A 23,937-nucleotide genomic window follows, 5' to 3' on the forward strand; every position below is an offset into this window, starting at 1 on the left:
GATCATTAGCTCCAACGATTTGAGATTAATCAGTTAAACTCTTAAATCCAAGTTAATTTATATTTGTTAACCACTGAGACATACCACTATAGTTCGATGGTTGCACTCTCCTCATTGTAGATATATTTTTGTCAACTTGATTTAATCATAATCGGTAAGTTGATCCTTCACTGGTCGTTCGTATTTATAGCTAGGTCAAAATCACCGTTTTACCCTTGTAAGTACATCTTGCTCCTTATGTCACACCCCTACTAGATTACTCTCTGAGCCTAGGAAAGGACATGACTGCAGTAGTTATCAACCCTTTTGTTGACACTTACTGCCTAATAACTCTAGCAGAAATAACTCCAATACCAACATGCAATCTCATACACAGCGGATGCCTCCTAGGCCAAATACATTAAGTTTAAACACACAACATATTTAGAGAGATTACATTACTAGTTTCACAAGTCCTGATACCCAAAACCTTAGTCCCTATATGAACAACTGAAATATGTGTACAATATTTATAGTAACCACCTAGCAGATGGGTTACAATATCTTTCTCATTTAGTGATAGAGCAGATGCAGAGTTACCTCCTGAGGATTTGACCGTTACTTGGGAGAAAGGAAAACATTTGAAAACGGGGTGAGCTTGCTAGCCCAGTGAGTGACTTAAGAAAGAAAACTGATTCTCATGCAAAAGTCTTGATAAAGAGATTAAACTAAAATATAAATTTCTTTAGTAACCTTGTACTGCAATATAAACATTTTCCAAGCATAAAGAATATAAAGTTGTTCTTATCATAAAACATTAAGTTGTTCCTTAGTTGAGAATAACCCTGTTGTGGTTAAATCCCCTCAGGCTCAGGAGGCAGGCTCGAGGTGGGCTGTGACACCTTAAGCTCCCAGTAATCCTCTATTGAACAATTGGTTTATAGTCCAACTAATAAACCATGCCCCTCTCACCCATGAGAGGGCGGGGCCCCTTTGTTCAAAACTAGGAATCAGTACTTAACGAAACAACCTATCTGCTAACCCTAAAACCGATAGGAGTAAGTTCCATCTCGCAGGACTATATCCCAACTATCTATCCGGTCTTATCCCCAGAATGAGAGGCTTATTGAGCAGTGCTGTTGAACTACTCCCACCTATGCTGATAAAAGGATAATCTCGTATAAACAGGAATTCATAGTTAGCTTAGGATTAAGAACGAGTTACCCTAGGTCATCAAATTGAAATAGTTAGTTTTAATAGTAAATGGTCGTTATAAAGAAAAGTGACTATTTCATGATCCGGTCTTATGCAAAAACTCTTTCGCATAGGATGCTTCACTCGCATGTCTCCACATGAGCGATTTTGGATCACGTCGTTTGTATCAGTATACAAAGTAGACCACATCTATAGTGTCCCAGGACAAGGTACCCATTCTCATCCATATACTTATAGACCATTTTGGTTAGACCAAACAATATCTCCATAATAACTCTTATTCCTATAGTCGTTTAGTTATCGTTTTCGGTCAGAAATTACTAGCACTTTCGTAATTCTATAAGTGTAACCCTCCGTTTTTAGACGTTAGAGGTTGGCCTCAACTATGCTACCGAAATGAAGAGTCAAGGTTAAGAATGGACCTAAGAAATCCTATCCATTTCTAAAGTTTGTTGTTCCGAATCCTATGTTACAATCCTCCGAAAAGATAGCCGTCATTAAATGACTACCAATGGTTGCCTAAAGAAAACCAGCAGACGCAACATAGGAATCTCACGGTCCAAACTAACGGAAGAGACCACAAGACACGTTGACACATATCCTTCACCCACTTACTATGAACTACTTCCCCCGTTCACTTTGTTATTGACTCAAACAAACACTTTCCGAATGGAGGTCACTCCCAGGGTGACACGAAGCGTCATATGAATCTCACGTTGTGAACTATGTGGAGATGTGGAAGTTGAAATCTATGTATCATATATTTGATTTATATTTGAACGACTTCCCCTTATTCACCAGAATCTAGATTTATGCAAATACTTTCCGAATGGAGGTCACTTCAAGGGTGACACGAAGTACCGCTTAAATCTCGATTGTGAAATCTTAGGGACGTGAGAGCTAAAAATAACATATCGTATATGTTATTAATCTCCCACTGAAGTGTTTTAATGACTTTATCCTATAAGTTATTAAACTCCCACTATTATACTATTAATTTGGGTAAAATTATACTTAGGTTCAGTTTCGGCTAATTAAAAAACCCTAAGTCTATGTTGTTTATCCAAGTATAACGCTTATAAATGAATTTTAAACCTACATGTCTAGGTAATAAACCGTTTTATTACCTCACATCGCTCAAGTATGCTTATAAAACCTATTAACAATGCTTAATAATTCAGCCATAATCCCTAGGTAGGAGGTGTTCCGTAGACCGTCACATCGCTCCGTTTTATTACCTCACATCGCTCACGTATGCTTGTAAAATTGGTTAACAACGCTTAATAATTCGGCCATAATCCCTAGGAGGACGTGTTCCTAGATCGTCAGCTTAAGTACCTCCAGTCTTAGACAGGATTGTATACCAGTGGAGTTTGTAATCACGTTTTACAAGATGTCAGCCTATTTTAACTTATTAAAATGGGTGATTAACTTACATGAGCATGCAGCTTATCTTCGTTATGGATTTTAATCAATTTTATAACAACTTATAAAAATTAGACATGCTTTTACATCCACAACAGACATCAAAGGCATACAAATTTAATATAACAGTTATATTAAATAAGTGAAACCCTAAACATGCATTTTATACATTATAACAATTTATAACATATACATAATACGTGTAACATGCTTCCTATGGTAGGATTTTGTATCTAAATGACATACGATATGTACAAACATGTTTAAATTTAAATACAACATACTTCACATGCATAATTATTTAAATAAACACTGATATGGTTCAACTTTGGCATCCTAAGCAAGCAAAATAACTAAATTATTACAAAACCAGGTCCAAAACAGCTTCAATTTTGGTGTAGAATGGCCCAAACTAACCCAAACCGCTCAAATTGAACACCGAACTGCTCGAACTGGACTCCAAAGCATCAAAATAGGTTGAACCAGTCCAAAAATGGTCAAACCGGACCGAATAAAAGTTAAACCAGTCGAACCAAAAAAATCCCACGCGAACTGGCTCGAGCGCGTGCCTTGGACCTAGGCTGGGATGAACAACGTCATGACGCTGCATCCCAGCATTGCGACGCTGCAGGAAGAACATCATGATTTGGGCAGCCATGAAGAACAGTGTTGCAACGCTCAAGGGCAACGTTGCAATGCTGCCTAGACAAAAGCCATTCTGCAGAAATTTTCTCCTCGACCTTGCTTGCTTCAATCTCCAAATTACAGCTTAATTTAGACTCTAATGACTCCAAAGAAATTACAGAGTCTAGAGCATACATAAAAGCTCATCAAACAAAAGCCAATTACAAATTTAACTTGGAAATCAAAGAGGAATATAATGCCAAAGCTGAAAAAACCATCCATATCAGTCCAAACATGCAACTTCGGAAAATTCACCTACCAAAACTCAAATTAACACTAATTGAGTGCTTAAATCATATTATGATACCAATTGATAGAATACACAAGCATGCAACGGAAGCAAATAAAATCAATAAGCATTCTAATTATATTTAATTTGAGTTTTAAAATATGCATTTTTCAAAAAAAAAACACAATAGGGTTTCAAGTTTCATACCTTTGATGAATTATCCTGATTCCAAGCTGCTCTTCACTCCAATTCAGCTCCAAATCAACCGTTAACCACCAAGAGATCTTTTCTACTATTCTTAACTTTGAATTTGGGTGGTGGAACTCTAATTTGAGTTAATTAGGTGAAGGAAATTTCTGGGTTTGAGAGGAAGAAGAAGATTTGCGTTTCTGATCACCTCTAATGCGGATTCTTTCCGCCCCGAGTATGAGTTCAAAAACTCATTTCTCATATCAAAGCACTACCTCTTCCACTTCCATTCAGAGTCTTTTATCACTCTCCACCATGCAAGCACTCACCATCAACCAAATTTCCAACTCCAATTTGCAAGTGTTAGTGGGATTTGTATGTGCATGCATGAAGAACACCTCATGCATGGAGAAAATGTGGGAAAAACCCACTTTCTCCTATTTTTCCAAAATTTCTATTTTCTCAAATTTTAATTTCAATGATCAATTGATTCTTTAATTAACTAAAATTTGATTTGATTAATTAAGAATTAATCAAATTTGAAAAAACAAAATCCAATTTCTTAAATTGGATTAAAATATGAAATTAATTAAACATAATTAATTAATTTATTAATTTAACATCAAATATTAAATTGATCACACATCTAATTTTAAACATGAATCTTATTCATGTAATTAATATTTAAATATACCAACTCTCTAATTTCGTTTAATTTCAACAAATTAAATGTTAATTATATGGAATATAATTAAACAAATCCTAATTTGATTTTGAACTTATTCAAATTCAAACCCTAATTCAATTTGAACAATTGAAATGATATCTTTCCAAATTCACTCAATTCATTAATTCAAGATGTTCATGTTTTACGAGCTAGTAGAGGGACCTTATGGACCTATAGATCATGAGCTCCGACGATATAAGATTAATTAGCTAAAACTCTTTAGACCAAATTAACCAGTATTTGTTAACTATCAAGTCATACCACTATAGCTCGATAGTTGCACTCTTCTCACTGTAAATATATTTATGTCCATATGATTTAACCATAACCATTAAGTCGAACCTTCAAAGGTTGTTCGCAATAACGGCTGGGTCAATATGTTGTTTTACCCCTGATATTACGTCTTGCTCTTTAAGTTTCACTGATCCTCTAATGAATAATTGGTTTATGATCCAACAAACATCCTGGACTACCCAACCCAAAATATAAGGGTTGGGTTGGGTTAGTTTTAATTTTGGGATGAGTTGGGTTGAATTTTTTTTATCTTTTTTCAGGTTAGGTTAGGTTTGAGTTATGATAGAACTGAAAATATGCTATCTGGATTTGCTTAATTCGGGATTATATTTGGATTTTATGTGTTTATTATGTTATTTTGAATGTATCGAGCACTCAAGAGGTAGAATCGACAATTGCAAGCCAATCAGGGTTAATTTGAAGCAAATTGAAGGTAATTTGAGCATTTAGACTTCAAATGAGAAGAAATGACTAAAATGCCCCTGAACCGAGCATAGCAACCCTTTACACAGCATAGCTCTACACTCCAAGACAGCCTTGGTGATCATCGCAGCTTCGCAACCCTATCACTATGTTGGAAGGCATGACACTTGAAATACAGGGCAATGTCATAATGCCGATACTAGTATTGTGACGCTACAGACATTAACGGGAATTCGTTGAAAGTGAACGCTTGCCCAATCCATCCCATCGTCACTGTGCTTGTGCTACCTTGCTACCTTATGATGTGATTAGAAAAACCAGCTTTGCAACGTTGTCCTCAATGCTACAACACTACGACTACAAATATAAATGGCTATTTTTGCCGCTTAGGTCAGTTTGTCACGAACTCTTCTTGTTCTAGTCGGCCTATTCTTCGATTTCTCTCGAATTTTCTTCTATTTTTAGTTTGAGAATGTATCAAGACAATACCTTGGCATTTTCCATGATTATTATGGACTAAGGTACTCATCTTGCTTGAGTTTGTTGAGCTTATGAACTAGAGATTTGTGGTTTCTAATTTCAATTCTATTTATTTAATGTTTACGATTATTTCATTGGACGCTTGGAAATGCTATAATAATTGCTTTTCGATTGGCATTGGATATGTGACATGTAATCTTTTGTTGATCAATTAGAAGCAATAGGTTAGGGTAGCTTGCAAATCATCTAGATGAGCACTACTCTAACCAACTTAGGTTCGAATCAACCAAATGTTTAATTAAGGCTTTTCCTTATTGAATGTTCTACCTAGCTTTGCCTTAAATCTTAATGCAATTAGGTCAATTTGAATTTTCATGTTATTCATCGATTTAAATTAGTCTAATTAGTTGATTAGGTCAGATTAAATGACTGTTCCAATTAATTTTGTTAGGTAAAATTAATTACATGTCTCTAGTAATGAGAATTTTGTGATCAAATATATTGAATAGGCGGATTTCGTAAAAACCCAAGCTAGGCCTTCTCAAACTGAATTTTCCTCATTTGACTTTAGTTTATGCATTTTAATTTCTCGCAACCAAATAAACTTTCAAACCTCTCATTTGGTTACCGTGGATTGAAAACACTTTGATAAAGAATTTCTAGTGCTCCTTGTGTTCGACCCAATCTTTCTAATAAGACTAGCAGTTTTTTGTGGTGGATATGATTAAATTATTTGGTCCATATTTGGGCAACAAAATCCACTCCGACCAAATTGACACCATTTCTGGGGAGCCAAGTATTTTTTCTAAAAGGTTTTTGGTTTTTTGTTCATCATTGAATTTTCTTTTTTTTTTTTTTTTTTTTTGTATGAACCAATACTCCCAGGATCGAAATTCTTTGTTATATTTTGCAGAGCTTGGTAGGGAGGAAAGAAGACGAAGAAGAGAAGTTGGGGAACGAAGAGCTTTAGAGGATTAGATCTGTGTAGAAGGCACAATTTAAGAAGAGCATTCTGAAGAGGAGCTTGAACAAGAGACGATGGCACAGCCTGTCGAGCTCACCCTGAAGGAGCTTTTAGCTCCTTACCTTACCCAGCAGCCTCTCTGCATCACCTATCCTGAACGGGTAACTTTGATCTAAAAACTGGTCTCATTCACATCATGTGTAGTGGAATGCGCCCTCATGGTGTGACTGAAGAGTGGCTCAACCTTCAAGCCTTCCCCTTGTCTTTGAAGGATGATGCGAAGGATTGGTTATATTTGAAGGGATGAAAACCCTAAGGCACAACGGAAGCCAAAACACAGAACCATTTCGTTTTTTCAAATTGGCATTTAAAATCAAAACAATTTTGCTTTGGAATAAAAGGTAATATCGATTAAGCATGCAATTCCCAAAAAGGCTAATTATATAGGGGAAGAAACCCTAAATTGCAAACCTTTTGACAATTCTGTAGAATTTCTCTATTGAATTGGGATTGGGCACCACCACTTGGAAGCCTCCCTATTCTTGTAGGGAATTGAGGCTATAGAGAATTGTGAGATTCTCTCTGTTGGGATTTGGGAATATCACATAACGATTTTTATTTCTTTTGTCAGGAAAAAGAAAACACACACAGAGAGCTTGAAAGTCTTCTCTTTTCTTCCCTCTACAAAACAAAACCCTTTTGTTAGAGAGAGAAGGATGGTGAGAAAGGGAGAGAAAAACGTGGGATTGACTAATGTTTTCTCGTAACTTCCCAGGAGTTAATTTGTTTAATTTAAATTAAATAAAATTTAACTAAATTTATTAATTAAATCATATTTAATTAAATGATCATTTAAATCATATTTAAATGATCTCATATCACATAACCTATAGTTTTAATGTGCATCTAATGTACATTAATTTTAACCTATAGTTTTGATTTAATCAATTTAATTTAATTTAATAATTAATTAATTCTTCAATTAATTAATCATCCAATTAAATATCACATATTTAATTTAATTTTCCATTTGAATCATATTAGAAAACATTTCTCTCATTTAACCTATAGTTTTAATGCGCATCAAATATACATTATTTTTAACCTATAGTTTTCAATATGAATCTTATTTATATTAAATTAATATTGGAATGCCTTTCAAATATTTCCTTCTCTCATTTATTAATTTTGAATCATATCCAAAATTAATAATAAAGTCTAAAATTAAACTTTATATTAAAATATATCAGCATACATTAAAAATTCCCAATCCTGAATTTAAACATTTCAAATTCAATTTAATGGCAAATTACCTCAATACCCTTTACAAGCTAGGAAGAGGACCTAATAGACCTGTAGATCAGAAGCTCCAATAATGTGAGATCAGTTGGCTAAACTCATTTACCAAATTAATCAATTTTCCTTAATTGTGGGTACACTCCACTAAAGACCCACAGTTGTACTCTTCTCACTACAGATATGTTTCTATGTCCACGAATTTAGAACAATAATAGCAAGTTAGTCCTTCACGAGTGTTCGTAACACCAGCTGAGTCAAATTAAGTACCAATGCTCCTCCAATGAACAACCATTTTATGGTCAAAAAATTAAACAAAAATCCCTCTCAGGCTAGTGAGAGGGTAAGACCCTTTGTTCAAGTCTCGGAGACACCACTTAAGGGAACACTCATCTACTTACCCTGAAATTGGGAAGGAGTGAAATCCATCTTGTATGATTATTTTTCCAGCTACCCACTTGGTTTTATCTCCAAAATGGTAGGTATATTGAGTCGTCAAACTAGCCACTCTCACTTATACAAATCAAAGGAAAATCCCTCTGAACAGGATAAGGTACACTAATGCCTTGAATCACTGTGTTTGTATCAAATACAAAGTGGATCGTATCCATAGTGTTACCAGGATAAGGTAGCTAACCTTACCCCTATACTATAGACTCTTTAGGTTGTATCTTGAACATTGATCCCTATATGTCTCTACATACAGTTCAAGACTCATAAAACAGCCTAGGATGTTAGTTTATTGGATTTTAGAGTCAATAAGACAAAATTAAATAAAACTTCAATAACACTTATTGATAAAAAACATTGATAATTATTTATTATTGACAATCATTTAATTGCATTCACTATCTATGAGTTAGGGCATAAAACTCAACAAACTTCCACTTGAACTAAAACTCTAGTTAGTGGGATGTACATTACATGGAATAACGAGGATGTTACAAATACAAAGTAAAATACAATGAACTAAGGCATTTCATACCCATTACACATCTCCCACTTGCCCTAGATTACACAATGTACATATCTCGTAGACGTAGATTCTCTAGATGACTCTTGGCACTTTAGCTGAGAGATTCTTTATAAATGGATCAACAATGTTGTGCTCCAAAGCAATCTTTGTAATGATCACATCTCCTCGTTGCACAATCTTCTGTATCAGGTGATACTTCCTCTCAATGTGCTTTTCTCGTTTATGGCTACGAGGTTCTTTCGAGTTGGCCACAGCTCCACTGTTTTCACCAAATAAGATGATCGGCTAGTTGATGTTTGGAACAACTTTCAAATCACTTAGGAACTTCCCTAGCCAAACTGCCCCCTTTCCTGCTTCACAAGCAGCTACATACTCAGCCTCCATGGTTTAGTCAGCAATGCATCATTGTTTGATGCTATGCCATACTACAACTCTTCCGTTCAAGGTGAACACTAATCCTGATCTGGACTTCCTAAAATCCTTGTCAGTTTGGAAATCAGAGTTTGTGTATCCCGTAAGGATCGAATCCTTAGCTCCATACACGAGCATATAGTTCCTCGTTCGCCTAAAATACTTGAGGACATTCTTGACCGCAGTCTAGTAATCTAACCTTGGATTGGACTGGTACCTATTGACTATTCCCACTGCATAACAAATGTCAGGCCTAGTGCAAAGTATAACATAGATTAAGCTCCCCAAAGCTGAGGCATAGGGAATACGTCTCATGTCCTCAACTTCTTGAGGTGTCTTAGAACATTGTTCCTTAGACAAGTGAACTTCATGCCTGAAAGGCAATGAACCCTTCTTAGATTTCTACATCGAATATCGAATCAACATCTTGTCGATATAAGTTTTTTGAGACATGGCTAGCTTTTTGTTCTTACGATCCCTAATGATTCGGATCCTAAGAACATATTGCACTTCTTCCAAATCTTTCATTTGAAATTGGGCTGCTAGCCACTTTTTAAAAACAGTAATGTATCCTACATCATTCCCAATGAGTAGGATATCATCCACAAAAAGTACTAAGAAAGCTACTTTATCATTGATGATTTTCTTGTACACACAAGACTCAACAACGTTTTGGTCAAAACCAAAAGATTTTGTATCAGTATACAAAATAGGTCGCATCCAATAGTATCTCCAAGATGAGGTACCCAATCTCATCCATGTATTTATAGACCATTTTGGCTATATACTAAAACTTAATCCAAATATATGTCTGTACATAAAATTAAAGTATTCATATTATAGCCATGAATTTGTTTATTGGATTTTTATAACATAAGGCAATATCAATAACATTTTATTGAATGAACAACTCAAAAATACCTTTATTGATAAATAGAATATGTTTCTAATATTTATGAGCTGCGAGTTTTAGGACATTCCTAATAGAAAGGTGTTTCAGAAACACTCTTCGATGGAACATTGTTCAAGATATGAATTGCCGTCTTTACTGCATACGCCTAAAACGAGCTAGGTAATTGAGCATAGCTCATCATAGAACAAACCAGTCTAATACGAATCTATTTCTCCTTTTTGATACACCGTTTTGATGAGGTGTACCAGGTGCTGAGAATTGAGATTGGATTCCATATTCTATCATATAGTCTTGGAATCTTAAATCCGTATACTCTCCATCTCGATCAGATCGAAGTGTTTTAATCATCTTACCTAACAGATTTTCAACTTTTTCCTTATACTCCTTGAACTTTTCAAGGGCTTCAGACTTATGTTCCATTAGATATAAGTAACCATACCTCGAATAATCATCTATAAAATAGATGAAGTATTTGTACCCTCCTCGAGCTTTTACATTTATTGGACCACAAAGATTCGAATGTATGAGCTCTAAGGGCTCTTTGTCACTATAATCTTTTTCACTAAAAGGTCCTTTAGTCATTTTACCCTCAAGGAACGATTCACATGGAGGTAACGAATCATCTTCTAACTCACTTAGAAGTCCATTCTTTACCAATCTCCCAATCATATCGAGATTATTGTGACCTAATATTAAGTGCCAAAGATAAATATTATTGTTACTTGGAGAAATTCTTTGCCTTTTAGTTTGAGTATTAGCAGTCTTAAACATCTCATGATTTAAAAGTGCTTTTGTTTCGGTTGGCCTTAACACATACAAGTTGTTTTCTAATTTAGCCGAACAAATATGTACCCCATTTTTTGAAATGAACGCTTCATTACTTGTAAAAATTACTGAATACATATATTCGATTAAGCAGGAAAAAGGTACTAAGTTCCTTTTCATTTTAGGAACAATATAAGACTTTCTAAGAAAAGAAATCTATTTCCAAAAAACACTTTGCAGTCCCCACTGCACAAGCTGAAATGAGTGTCTCCATTTCCAACCTTGAGCGTCATTTCACCCTCAACAAGCTGCTGGAAGGAACTAGTTTCTTGTAAAGAAGAACAAACATAATCAGTGGCTTCTGAATCAAGTTCTAAGCATTGTGGTCATTTTCCACTAAACATGTTTCTAAAACAAGTAAATCACAATTACCTTCCTTTTCCTTCATCTTCTTAGCAAGGTACTTTGGGCAGTTCCACTTCCAGTGACCTTCCATATTGTAGTGGAAGCACTTGCCCTTGTTGGCCGCCTTGGCCTTTCCCTTACTCTTCCCAGTAGAGGGAGCATTCCCCTTTCCTCCTTTCTTCTTCTAGACCTTCTTAAGACCAAAAGATGAGAGTACAGACATAGTTCATGAGGATGAACATTTATGGAACTTTCTGTAATGGACAACATTTTCCTCTCCTTCTACCGGTCCCTTACCTTTCATATAAGATTGTCAGATCTGCTACTCATTCAGGAGAATCGTTATGGTGTACTGGATTTTATTGATAACCTCATTTCTGCGGAATTGAAGAAAGCTCTTTGAAAGAGATTCCAAGATAAAAGACACCTAACATTCCTCATCAATGATCGCCCCATTCATTTCAGCCACGTTAAACTAGATCATCAAGTCGAGAAATTGTTCTCTAACTGAATGGCCTTTCTTCATACGTGCATTATAAACGTATTTGAAAGCCTCATGCTAGATCTGAATGGACGGTTGCCCCAAACATACCCTGGAGGGACTCCATGATCTTATGAGTAGTGAGCATGGCCTCATGCTTCTTGTTGGTTACATCAGATAGACTTGCCAAGATATAGACTCAGGCATTTTCATTGGCCTTTGGCCAACAGTTCTATGCATCCCTAACATTTAGGGGTGTATTTCGAGCGGGGACCTGAGGACACTCCTTAGTTAAGATAAACTACAGATCATCAATAACAAGAATCGTATTCAAGTTCAATTTCCACATCATGTAATTTTTGCCGATTACTTTCTCATTTTTAAGTAAAGCGATAATTGAGGAAGACATGTTGAAAAAAAAACAAACAAACGACCGTTTTAGTTACCTTTACCTTAACCCATCACACAAAACATCCAATCAGTTTAGCAAGACCAGACAATCATAGAACCCTAAATAAACTATTGATTTTATTTTGCAATGACAGTTCAGAGGTTTAGTACAACTGCCACCGAAGGGTGATCAGATATCCCTCCACTAAATTAATACTATCTCAGCTAATTACTAATTCCAGAATAACTCTTATTCCTATAGCTCTTAGTTATCGTTAATTTGGTCAAGGATTCATTAACTCGTTTAATCCTGTAAGTGTGACCCTTTCATTTTCGAATTTCAGAGGTACGCTTCAATAGCAGGAATGACAATTGTTGAAAATTAACCTAAGAAATCCTATCCATTTTTGGAGTTTGCATTTTTTTGAAACCTATGATTAGGCCTTGCAAAGGGATGGTCACTCTAGGATGACACGCAGAAAGATCATAAGAATCTCACAGTAAAACCTAATGAAGGAGACAGTAGGATACATTGACACATGACCTTCTTCCACTTACTCTGAACATTTACTCTATTCACCTTGATATTGACCCATGCAAACACTTTCCAAAGGGAGGCCACGCCCGGGGCGACACGAAGCCGAGCATGGATCTCACGGTGTGAACTCTTAGGGACATGAGAGTGTAAAAATGATATATCTTATATACCATTTTTCTCCCACTAAAATGTTCTAATTATTTTAGGATTTTGTTATACTTATCTAAATTTCGGCTAATGAATCTATCTAAGTCTATGCCTATTATAACTCTTACAATAAAGTCTTTATACTAAAGTTATAGATGTATTAAACCATTTAATTTACCTATGACATTTCATGCTAATAGGACCTCGGTTAATTCAAATCAGGTTTCGATCAAGTTCCCAATTAAGAGGTGTTACGCAAATCGTCAACTTAAATACCTAAAGTCTAGACAGAACTGTATTAGTTGAGTTCCCTTATAACCGTAATCCTATTTGTCCTACTTAGTTAATTTTAAAATTATTTTAAAAGAAACTAAGCAATTATTCTAATCTAATTAGAAATGTGAGCTTAGGTCTAATTAATTTTAAACAATTTAAAATTAATATATTTTTCCTAAGATCCTATGTTTGCATGCAACTCTTTGTTATAGGTTAATGGTTGCTAATCATTAATTTTTATAACTACTACAAATTTTAATGATTAGCCCTATAACATACTCACTATGATTTTAATTAATTAACAATCATACTTAATTAAAAAATTAACCATATTACTGTTGGGGTTTATGCCCTAAACCTCGTAGGGTCTTATGTTTGTAACTATAATGTACAAACATTTTATTTATACAATATGTGATGTTTTATTTCAAAATTAGTTACATTAACCAATAAACTAACATCCAAGGTTTTATCTTGTAGCATAAACATGTATGTAGAGACATACAGGTGGATCATGTTTAAGTGATAACTTAAATAGTCTGTAGTAGATGGATAAGGCTGGATACCTTATCCTGGTGACACTATGAGTATGGTCCACTTTATAGATGTTACAATTGTTGTAAAGTGCTATAAATGATCTGATCTTGATCATTCATATGGAGACATGTGAGCAGGAATATTTTATTCAAAGGAGTTTGTATAAGACTAGACCACGAAATGTTTAGTCACATTATATAACGTCGTTCATAATAGAGACTTACATTTCACTAGAATGACCATAGGTAACATAACCTGAATCCTGAGTGAGTTGTGAACTCCTGCCCATGAGGGTAGTCCTTTGATTTGCATGGATGAGAGTAGCCAGATCGCAGACTCAATAAGCCTACCATTTTGGGGATTCATCTAATTGAGGAGCTGAGAATACAATACACAAGAAGGAATTCACTCATTCCCCAATGTCGGTGCAAGTAGATAAATTGCTCTTTTAAGGGCTGATTCCGGGGCTTGAACAATGTGGCACCACATCTCTCTTGACCCGAGAGGGGTTTTGTAAAGTTGGGTTGTGATTTATTGTTCATTAGAGGAACCATGGTACTTAAGAAGTTAGATGTAACTACAGGGGCAAAACGGTAATTTTGGCCCAACTGTACTTACGAGAAATTTGTGAAGGGTCATTGTACTGTTGATTGGTTATATCCAATGGCACAGAAGTATATTTGTTGTAACAAGAGTGCAACTGTCGGTCTTTAGTGGAGTGTCCAACAGTTAACGGATGGTGAATAATTTAATTAAAGAGTTTAATTAATTATTTATGTACCGTTGGAGCTTCAAGCTACATGTCCATGAGATTTTCTTGGTAGCTCAACGGAATTTAATGAGAATAAGTTTTTGGATTAATTTGAATTGTTCAAATTAATTGAAAGTATATGATATAATTAATTTGATTTTAGTTATATGTGATATAATTACTATAATGTATTTGATACAATATAATATTAAATATTTATTTAAGAGAAATTAAATATTTGAATATGATTCAAATATTAATTATGTGAATTGGTTTATATAATTAAATTTAATATAAATGAGATTTAAGATACAATATTAAACTATAGGTTATATGTTATATTTAATATAATATAGTTTAATATATATTATATGATAAAGTAGTTATCTATATATTTTTTTTTAGAATTAATATAATAGTTATTATATATATATATATACACATAATTTTGATATATTAACTCCCTCCCCTTTTTCTCTCCACAACGTGCAGGATTGGAGTATGGTAAGTTTCTAGTCTTCTTCTTCCTAAAAGAGAACACAGAGAGTACTGTGCTTTCAAATTTTCTCTCCTACATTCACTCTTCTCTCATGAAAAAATTATTTTCTCTCTTCCCTCTCAAAACCAACTAGTCAGAGCTCCACACACTCCTAGATTCTCATCCCAGAGAATACAGAGGCAACCTATTGGTAGTTGCCATTTGGGATAAATTAGGGTTTCAAGTTCGTGACTTCTTTGGAGAAGAGAATACGTGAAGAAAACGTTCGTCAAGGGTAAGTCTCTTCTTCCCTATTCTCTTCTTAATTTATTTAGCATGTTGTATGTTTATTTATTAAATGCATGATCTTCTTCTTATTTACTGTAAAAATTAATGTTCTATAAAAATTGGATTTTTTGGGTCCGATCCGCTTCCGCTTATGGTCCCTTCACAAGGTTCCTTCAATTATATGCATTTCATGACTTTAATATAACCATTATATCAAGCTATGGATGTGTCATGCTCAATGCATATTGATTTTCATTTAAATATAACACTTATATAATATTATGAAAATCAACCAAGCAAATTCATATACATTAATAAATATAACTAATTATATTTTCTAATTAATGTCATGTAACATGCTTCTCCAATTTCATATATTTAGCATATCACATGCATTAAATAAATCTTGAAATTATAAATCATGTGTTTCATACCATACACTCATCTACTTACCCTAATAAATTTTGGGCCAGTGAGATGGTAGGGCGCTTTATTCAAGTCTCGAAGACACCACTTAAGAGAACACTCATCTACTTACCCTGAAGTTGGGAAGGAATGAAATCCATCTTGTATGATTATGTTCCCAGCTACCCACTCGGTTTTATCCCCAAAATAGTAGGCATATTGAGTTGACGCTGCCACTCTCACCCATACAAATCAAAGGACAATCCCTCATGAATAGGAGTTCATAATATACTCAGGAGTAAGACTAGGTTGCCTAGGTTATCCTATTGAAATAGCAACCTAACTAGTCAATGAAGTTACATCTAGTGGTTACTATTTTGCGGTATGGTCTTGTGCAAGCTCATTGCCTAAAGATACCCCCACTTGCATGTCACCTATAAGAATGATTTGGTTCACTGTGTTTATATCAAATATAAAGTGGGTCGTATCTATAGTGTTACCAAGATGAGGTACCCAACCTTACCCTATACTATAGATCCTTTAGGTTGTATCTTGAACATTGATCCCTTTATATCTCTACATACAATTCAAGACTTATAAAACAGCTTAGGATGTTAGTTTATTGGATTTTAGGGTTAGTAAGACAAAATTAAATAAAACATTAGTAACACTTATTGATAAAAATATTAATAACTATTTATTAATGATGGTCATTTAATTACTTTAACTATCTACAAGTTTTAGGGTATAAAACCTAATAGTATTATCTTCCATCGGGATACATCACCACATGAACAGAGATGAAGAAGAGGTTTTCGGACAAGTTTTTCCAGCATCTTGAGCTGCCAGAATAAGAAAAGAGATTTACAGCGCCTTATAAGGACATGGGGAGTCTTTATAAAAGTAGGGAGAGGTTTAAGTGCCTCTGCATTGGCTTCCCCAATCATCAAATCCTAGATCACCTCCTAATTCACTACTTTTATCAGGGTTTACTACAACAGGATCAAAGTGACATCAATGCAGCTGCAGATGAAGCACTTGTGAACAAAACCCCCTCGGAAGCTATGGAGCTGATTTCCACCATGGTTGAAAATAGCTAGCAGTTTGAGACTAGAGATTGTGTCTCTCAGCCAACCACATCTACACAAGAGGTAAATGACCTTAGAGTTGAAATTGCTGAACTTTCTACTTTAGTGAAGCAAGTTTGCTCTGCAAGGTCACAATCTCAAGAGCCTATTGTGGATGTAAATTATACTGGAAATCAACAAGGCGATCAAATGTACAACAATCGATGGGGCAACCAAGGACACTAGAGGAAGAGTAGTTCGAGTATGCCTTTGGAGGATATGGTAAAAAGCCTGGTAGAGTCTACCATGCAGATTCAGTAGAGCCAAAAGAAGTTCCAGTAGACTACTGCTTCTCACATTAGTAGCATGGCCACTCAGATTTCTCAGCTAGTCGACGTGGTCAATAGGTTGGACCCCTAGTATGGGAAGTTTCATTCCCAACCAGTCTCCAATGTGCATAATGTGAGTGCCATTTCTATTGTGAATTGTGTGGAGAGTCGAGAGGCAGCTGTTGACGATCTAGTAGAGGTTGCAAATGGAAGTGTTGAGGATGTTGATGAGTTTATTGCTAGCACACCTAGAAGATGACGTATAAGATTTGATCCACCTTTAAATTTTAAAGCTAATATCCCTCGTGCTCCTTTTTCTAGTAGGTTGATTGTTGCTGAAGGAGGATCACTTAAGGAGGAGGTGAAGTCTGTCCAGTCTTTTGGTGTCAAAAGCCCTACTGCAAAGGGTAAAAAGGTTTGGGTTGAGATTCCCAAGATAAGAAAAGTTGAAGTCCTGAGAAGAAGGAAAATGAACAATGAGGGATGGTCATGCAGGAGGTAATACTATTAGGTATCTTCCTATTAAGCAGAACGACTCAAGTTCATTTTCTATGCCCAATCTGATAGGCACTAGGAAGTTTGAGCATGCTATGTTAGATCTAAGGTCTACAATTAATATTATGTCTACTCCTGTCTTCTATGAATTTTAGTCTCATATCCCACATTCGCCTGATATTTTAGTGCATTTAGCTGACCACTCTATCGTTAGGCCATTAGGATTAGTGAAAGACATGCTGGTTAAAGTCAATGGTCTAATGTTTCCTGCTTGTTTGTATGTTTTGGATGTGAATGATTTTTCCTCTCCCTCTGATTTATCTATTTTCTAGGGAGACCCTTTCTTAAGACAACTAATGTTGTCATCAATGTGGACGAAAGGTCTCTATAAATTGATCAGGAAGGAAAACTTGAAAAAATTTGTATGATTAATTTTCCTTCCCCAGTTTGTTGGGTTGTATGTCCTAAAACTCGTAGTTTTGTAAACAATAAACATATATGAAGTTTATTCAGACAAGTGTTGTTGATTGTTTAAGAACTCTAAATCCAATAAACTACGAACCATTACCTATTGTCATGAGTACTTAGACTTTATGTGGAGACATAAACTTGATCAAGTTCGAGTAAAATAGCCTAAACCGTCTATAGTCCTTGGATTAGGTTGGGTACCTATTTATGGAGGTACTATTGAAAATGACCACTTTATGATTGTTACAAATGTTGTAAAGTGTCATAAATGATGTGATCAGTTCGTTCATGTAGAGACATGTGAACGGGGGTGTTCTACACTATGAGATTGTGTATGACAGACCACGAAATAATCATTGTTACGTTTTAACACCGTTTACTGTGAACACTGATTAATTTCACTTCTTGATGATCTAAATAACTTGATCTGAATCCTAAGCTGTCTATGAACTCCTGTTTATTCACGATTGTCCTTTCTGCATAGGTGAGGGTAAGCCCAGTGTCGTTACTCAATATACCTCTCATGTCAGGGATAAGACCAGGTAGATGGCAAGGGACATAGAATTTGCAAGATGGAATTCACTCCTTGTGAAATCCAGATTTCAATTTCCCTACTTAAGCAGGTAATTAAGGAAATTAACTAAGTATAGGTTAAATCCTATGTTAAAGAGAAGAAAAATTCTAAGTGTTTGAATAGGTTTGTTTAGTAGTTTTGAGTTAAGCCTTAACTAGTAAAATTTGGCTAAGTGTGAAGTCAAAAGAAACCATGCTTGGGGTGTTAGGAAACATTAAACACATGAGGCCTTAATGAGGCTAAGTGTGTAGAGGTTAAAAGGAATTAAGCATTGAAGCCAAGGACAACCATGCGTTGAGCTTGTGAGGTATGGACGCATGTTGGCCGAAGTATTGGTAAGAGGCACTGCCCAAAGGTTGCTCATATGTTGGGATGATGAGAGGATGCATGAGCGAGAGCGAGAAGGCTAGACAATGAGCGCAAGGCGTTAGGCAATGAGACTGAGCATACCTGCTGACTAGTATGCACGAGCTTGGGCGCTGGGCGTTGGAATGTTGTGTGCAAACGATCATATAGCTACATGCAGCACTAAATGATGCGCTAGACGATAGCACTACAGAATAGGTGATAGCACTGCACGATCAGCATAAGCGCTAGTCGATAGCAATAGATGATAGCGCTAAATGATGAGCTCGGGTGCTAGACGATAAGTGTAGACGCTAGATGATGTGTTAGGTGTGAGAGCTAGATGATAGACGCAAGTGGTAGATGATGGCACTACACAATAAGCGTGAGCGCTAGACGATAGGTGAAGCGCTAGACGATGGCCATTGTGCGATAGACGCAAGCGCTACACGATAACACCAAACGATAAGTGGATGCGCTAGACGATGGCCATGATGCGTTAGACGATAGGCGTCAACATTACACGATGAGGGACAACGAGATCATTAACAGTGAAAGATACATGGTGAGCGATAGCAAGATCGTTAACAGCGAGAGATCACTAAACATAAACTATGCGATAGGCATAGACGCTATGCGATGGGCTATGCGCTAGACGATTGGCAACAATGAAAGGGCTAGATGATGAAAGATAGCGAGAGGGGATTGATGATAAGCGATAGTGAGAGATTTAGCTAGACGATGAGCTATGCGATGATGTGTAATAGCTACACGATAAATTAAACGATGGGCCAACTGGGTATGCATTGCTGAGGCTTGCATTACACAAGGCTGATGGATTCACCCGGACAAATGGCTATACCGAGAAGAGGTTGAGCTTGAGTTAGTAGGGGGTGGACAAATAGAGTTTCATGAAAGGAAGACTTATGTATGAGGAAGACAACTCAAACTTCATGCAAGTTGGTGAGTGGCATGGAAGTAGGTGAATGGCAAGGAAGTAGGTGGTGGGAAAGCATGGCACAAACACTCCAAAAGTTTCTAAAGAAGAAGGTGTCATGTGTTGGAAGCTTTAAGAAAGGAGAAGGATTGATTTCTTTGGCCTATAAATACCATCATGTTGTGTCTCTTCAGTTCATAACCCGAAATCCTCTTGAAAACAGTAGGAAAAGTGTTAGAGGGCAGATTTGGAGGAGACTATGCGTTGATCAATTGATTCCAAGAGGAGGAGATGTTGTCGGACAGTGAGGTTTGGAAGTAGCATTAACTTGGGACGAGGAGTTCTCCCATAATACTCGTGTGTTTTAAGTGATTTTAAAGATAGCTGAAAACTCTAAGAGTTTAGTTTTCAAGGTAGTGCTTCCGGAGAAGAAGCTTTAAGGAATCAGGTTGGAGAGTGAGGAAAAGACATAAGGGTCGAGCTCTCGGGTAAGCTTGAGCCAGTTTTGATGATTTGAGGATTCCAGCCAAACCACGAGGATTTCTAAGCTGAGATTTTAAGGTAAGATTCCGGAAACATTATAGAACATGTTTGTAGAAGGAAGTATCTTGAGATAAGGCTTGAAATGATAAGTAATCTAAGCTTGTAGTTGAATCTGGAATTTAGGGTTCAAAAGGGAGCCCGAGGAAACTAAGGAAATTTTAGAGAGAAATGTTCCTACCTTACCAAGGTGAGTGGTATTTTCTTTAAAGTCTTAAGCATATCTTTTAGAGTATATATATATATTTATGTTGTGAATGAGTAATTAGAATGAGATTAAGAATATGTGAATGGGATGGTCAGGGGGTCAATAGACCTAGTTACTGAGCTCGAGAGTAGAACCTCACGGGATGATGAGAGGACCGAGAGGTCTAATTCCTGAGCCTGTGAGAGGAACCTCGTATGGGATGGTCAGAGGGCCGGTAGGCCTAGCCTCTGAGCCCATAAGTGGGAATCTATGTGCACATAGGAAACATAGGGAACGCAAGAGAATAAGAGTTTATGACTTGTATCTGTTTAACTATCTACTGTGTGTGTAGATAGAGTTTGAGAACAGACTCATTCTGAGTAGTATCAGTTTAACTATCTACCGTGCGTGTAGATAGAGTTGAGAACTGACTCATTCAAGGCTGAGGTTTGAATGTTAACCTCGTAGTTGTGATAGGTTATTTTATTATGAATTGAAATAGACTCTAGAAGTTGCTTACCATTCACTGAGCTTCTTGAAAGCTCAATCGTTTCTTTCATGTTTTTCTTCCCAGGTAGTGAAACATCAAGAGTTCTAAGGTCATGCTAAGGTCAAGGTCTGCCACAGCCATAGTCACACTTCCGGTTTTAGAGTTGTTGATGTAAACTTTGTAGTTAAGCCTGAGAGTTATATAAATGTTGTACTATTTGTAATCAAATGAGCTTAATCAAACAGTTATTTACATCTTTGGCTTAAAGTTTTATGAGAGTAAAGAGGTTCAGATGGGCAGTAGGTATAAAAAAAGGGTGGTATCTATGGTCCTTCATGCCTCCCCTCGGGCTCAGGAGGTGAGCTCGGGGTGGGGTGTGACAGCTTGGTATCAGAGCAAAGGTTTACGTAAAACCTGGGGAAAGATTGAGTTGAAGAGTTAGTTGATACCAGTTTGGTATCAAAGCATAAGTTCTTGAAAACCGGAGGGTTGAGTTTAGAAAAACCTAAGTTTTGAGTTCAACAAAACCAGAGGGAAGTATGACAGAGTATAGGTTTAAAGAGAAACCTAGGAATTAGTCAAAGTGAGACTACGAGAAACAGCGGAATAGGCAGAACCTAGCAGGCAACTAGAGCTGGAACTCACAACACTACCTGAAGATCCATCGAGGAAGGTAAGAATGAATTTAATTATTCTCATTTAGAATTTGAGATAAAAAAAAAAAGTTATTAGTAGATAGTTTGGTTCAACGACTAGCTTACAAAAGGCTAGGAGTTGTATCGTTCGACAAACTAAGGAAATTAATATTAGAGTAGCACAACAGAAGTGTAGTAATGGACAAGGTTATAAGAGTTTGCAACAGAGGTTGTTGTGAAACCTTAAACCGAAGTAAGTCCAAGTAAATTTCGAGGATGAAATTTTCTTAAGGGGGAAGTAATTGTGAAACCCGGATTTCAATTCCCTACTTAAGTAGGTAATTAAGGGAATTAACTAAGTATAAGTTAAATCCTATATTGAAGAGAAGGAAAATTTTAAGTGTTTGAATAGATTTGTTTAGTAGCTTTGAGTTGAGCCTTAACTAGTAAAATTTGGCTAAGTGTGAAGTCAAAAGAAACCATGCGTGTGGTGTTAGGAAACATTAAATGCATGAGGCTAAGTATGTAGAGGTTAAAAGGAATTAAGCATTGAAGCCAAGGACAACCATGCGTTAAGCTTGTGAGGTATGGACGCATGTTGGTTGGAGTATTGGCAAGAGGCGCTACCCCAAGGTTGCTCATGCGTTGGGATGATGAGAGGATGTGTGAGCGAGAGTGAGAGGGCTAGACAATGAGCCCAAGGCGCTAGGCATTGAGACTGGCATGCATGCTGACTAGTATGCACGAGCATAGGTGTTGGCTGTTGGAATTTTGCGCACGGACAATCGTGTAGCTACATGCAACGCTAAACGTGCGCTAGATGATAGCACTACTCGATAGACGATAGTATTACACGATCAGCATAAGTGCTAGACGATAGCACTAAACGATAGAGCTAAATGATGAGCTTGGGCTCTAGACGATAAGTGTAGACGCTAGACGATGATTAGGCGCAAGAGCTAGGCGATAGATGCAAGTGCTAGATGATGGCGCTACACGATAAGCGTGAGCACTACATGATAGGCGAAGTGCTAGACAATGGGCATTGCGCGATAGACGTAGGCACTACACGATAGCGCTAGACGATGGCATCAACGCTACATGATGAGCGACAGCGAGATCGTTAACAGCTTGATACACGATGAGCAGCAACGAGATTGTTAACAGCGAGAGATCACTAAGCAATGAACTATGCGATAGGTGTAGGCGCTATGCGATGGCCTATGCACTAGACGATTGACAATAACGAGAGGGTTGGATGATGAATGACAGTGAGAGGGCTAGATGATAAGCGACAGTTAGAGATTTAGCTAGACTATGAGCTATGCGATGATGTGCAAGAGCTACACAATGAACTAAACAATGGGCCAAGTATGTATACGTTGTTGAGGCTTGCGTTACACAAGGCTGATTGATTTACCCAAACAAATGGCTATACCGAGAAGAGGTTGAGCTTGAGTTAGTAGAGGGAGGACAAATAGAGTTTCATGCAAGGAAGACTTATGCATGAGGAAGACAACTTAAACTTCACGCAAGTAGGTGAATGGCATGGAAGTAGGCGAATGGCAATGAAGTAAGTGGTGGCAAAGCATGGTGCAAACACTCCAAAAGTTTCTAAAGAAGGAGGTGTCATGCGTTGGAAGCTTTAAGAAAGGAGAAGGATATGTTCATTTGGCCTATAAATACCACCATGTTGCATCTCTTCAATTCATAACTCAAAATCCTCTTGAAAGCAGTAGGAAGAGTGTTAGAGGGTAGAATTGGAGGAGACTATGCGTTGATCAAGTGATTCCAAGAGGAGGACATGTTGTCGGATAGTGAGGTCTACAAATAGCATCAACTTGGGACGAGGAGTTCTCCCAGAATACTCGTGCATTTTAAGTGATTCCAAAGCCATCTGAAAACTCTAAGAGTCTAGTTTTCAAGGTAGGGCTGCCGAAGAAGAAGCTCTAAGGAATCAGGCTGGAGAGTGAGGAAAAGATAGAAGGGTCAAGCTCTCAGGTAAGCTTGGGCCAGTCTTGATGATTTTAGGATTCCAGCCAAACCACGAGGAGTTCTAAGCTTCCCAAAACATGATAAAACATGTTTGCAGAAGGAAGTATCTTGAGATAAGGCTTGGAATGATAAGTAATCTAAGCTTGTAGTTGAATATGAAATTTAGGGTTCAAAACGGAGCCCGAGGAAACCAAGGAACTTTTAGAGAG

This window comes from Benincasa hispida, chromosome 1, assembly GCF_027475165.1.
Source record: "Benincasa hispida cultivar pf3 chromosome 1, pf3_genome.v1.1, whole genome shotgun sequence".
NCBI lineage: Eukaryota > Viridiplantae > Streptophyta > Magnoliopsida > Cucurbitales > Cucurbitaceae > Benincasa > Benincasa hispida.